Below are 2151 nucleotides of genomic sequence, written 5' to 3' on the forward strand. Positions count from 1 at the left end.
GTTATAACATTTTGTTCCTTTTAGATTGTTCCTTTTAGACTGGCTCAAAACATTCTAAACAAACATATTAAATTTGCTGCCATATTATTTCATAAGACTAATTTCCTCTGAAATTATTGCATATCCTGCTGGTTATGTTTCTTACAATCCTCACTCATAGTAAAGATTTTTGCTGGTGGTGTATGCCCATAATCCCAGCCACTTGGGAAGCTGAGACAGGAAGATCACAAGTTAGAGATGGGCTTCAGCAATTTAGCAAGGTCCTGTCTCAAAAAATTAAAAGGACCTTTTGGCTTTCTGAGCAGTACCATGGCGGTAGGCAAGAACAAGCACCTTACAAAAGGTGGCAAGAAGGGAGCCAAGAAGAAAGTGGTTGATACATTTTCTAAGAAAGATTGGTATGATGTGAAAACACCGGCAATGTTCTATATAAGAAATATTGGGAAAACATTAGTTACCAGCATCCAGGAAACCAAAATTGCATCTGATGGCCTCAAGGGTCAGGTGTTTGAAGTGAGTCTTGCTGATCTGCAGAATGATGAAGTTGTGTTTAGGAAGTTCAAGCTAATTACTGAGGGCGTTCAGGGAAAAAAAAACTGCCTGACCAACTTCCATGGCATGGATCTTACTGACAAAATGTGTTCCATGGCCAAAAAATGGCAGACGATGATGGAGGCTCATGTTGATGTCAAGACTACCGATGGATATTTGCTGCATCTATTCTGTGTTGGTTTTACTAAAAACCTCAACAATCAGATACGGAAGACTTCCTAAGGTCAGCACCAGAGGTCCGCCAAACCCAGAAGAAGATGATGGAAATCATGACCCGGGAAGTGCAGACAAATGACTTGAAAGAAGTGGTCAATAAACTGATTCCAGACAGCATTGGGAAAGACACAGAGAAGGCTTGCCAATTGATTTATCTTCTTCATAATGTCTTTGTTAGAAAAGTAAAAATGCTGAAGAAGCCCAAGTTTGAATTGGGAAAACTCATGGAGCTTCATGGTGAAGGTAGTAGTTCTGGAAAAACTACAGGAGATGAGACAGGTGCTAAAGTTGAACGAGCTGATGGATATGAACCACCAATTCAAGAATCTGTTTAAAATTCAAATTTTTAATAGTGACTAATAAACAGTCCTATTTGTGAAAATAAATAAATAAATAAAATATAAAGGGCTAGAGATATAGTTCAGCGATAGAGACCCCTAGGTTCAATGCCAGTGTAAATAAATAAATAAATAAATAGTTTCTTTATATGTTTCAAAATCTAGGCTCTTCAGATTATTTTCAGTTTGGGATCTACTTTGTATTTTAGAGATTTGGAATGTATTTTGTTTTTCCCAACCCAACTCTCTCTCTTTTTTTTTTTTTTTTCTTTGTATCATGGATAGTTTCTCAACTGTCTCTAGTAATCCTCAAGAACTTTAAAAGATTTCCTCAAGAACCTAAAGATTCTGTTTTCTGAGTTCCTGCCCCATGGTGATATTGGGGACATCAAATATTCAGAATGCAGTGTGTCACTTGGTTCAGTTTAGGGAATTTGAATTCCTCCTTCCACTTTTTTTCCCAACCCTGCCTCTCCAGGTAGTAGTTTCCCAGACAGAAGTGGCCAGCATGTTTTTGGAGTCTTGTTTTACAAGCAGAATACTGTAAGTCACTCTCTATATAAACTGCAAACCACAGGCCTGGCTCTGATCATCAACAATCCTCCTGTTTACACCCATTACCATACAGGTGGCCCAGAATATTAATGCTTCTATGGCTTCCAAACCCAGAGCACTCCAGTCCTATGCCTTCAACCTCACTAATTTCTTCACATTTCTGATTATATTACTGGCTCACAGCTAAATCTATCATTTTTGTTCTTGGTGTAGTTTTTGAATGTGTTTGTGTCTTTTTAATCTATCTTTGCTTTGGGGTCTGCAAATGAAAATGAGCACAAAACCAACAATTTGCTGTGCCATTGTTAGCATGTCTTGAATTGGTTTTTTGAGTTCTGAATATGCTTAAAATTCAAATTTGAGACTGAGGAAAAAAAATGTATCTTATGCTTTATTTTAAACAGGTTTGTTAGCAGAAAACTAAGGGGTTAGAAAAGGGTGGATGATGAGAATGACCCAAAATAAGTGACTAATGAATCTATGTTGATCA

The 2151-nt window shown here is 37.4% G+C and overlaps 1 pseudogene across 1 annotated transcript; it reads left to right on the plus strand.

The window, feature by feature from the left end:
- The first annotated feature begins 291 nt into the window (after positions 1 to 291).
- On the plus strand, positions 292 to 1119 carry LOC308631207 (small ribosomal subunit protein eS1-like; annotated as a pseudogene). Its single transcript has one exon. The product of its transcript is annotated as a small ribosomal subunit protein eS1-like (transcript).
- The last annotated feature ends 1032 nt before the right edge of the window (positions 1120 to 2151 follow it).

Source organism: Spermophilus citellus, assembly GCF_964194105.1.
Source record: "Spermophilus citellus genome assembly, chromosome: 11".
Taxonomy (NCBI): Eukaryota; Metazoa; Chordata; class Mammalia; order Rodentia; family Sciuridae; genus Spermophilus; species Spermophilus citellus.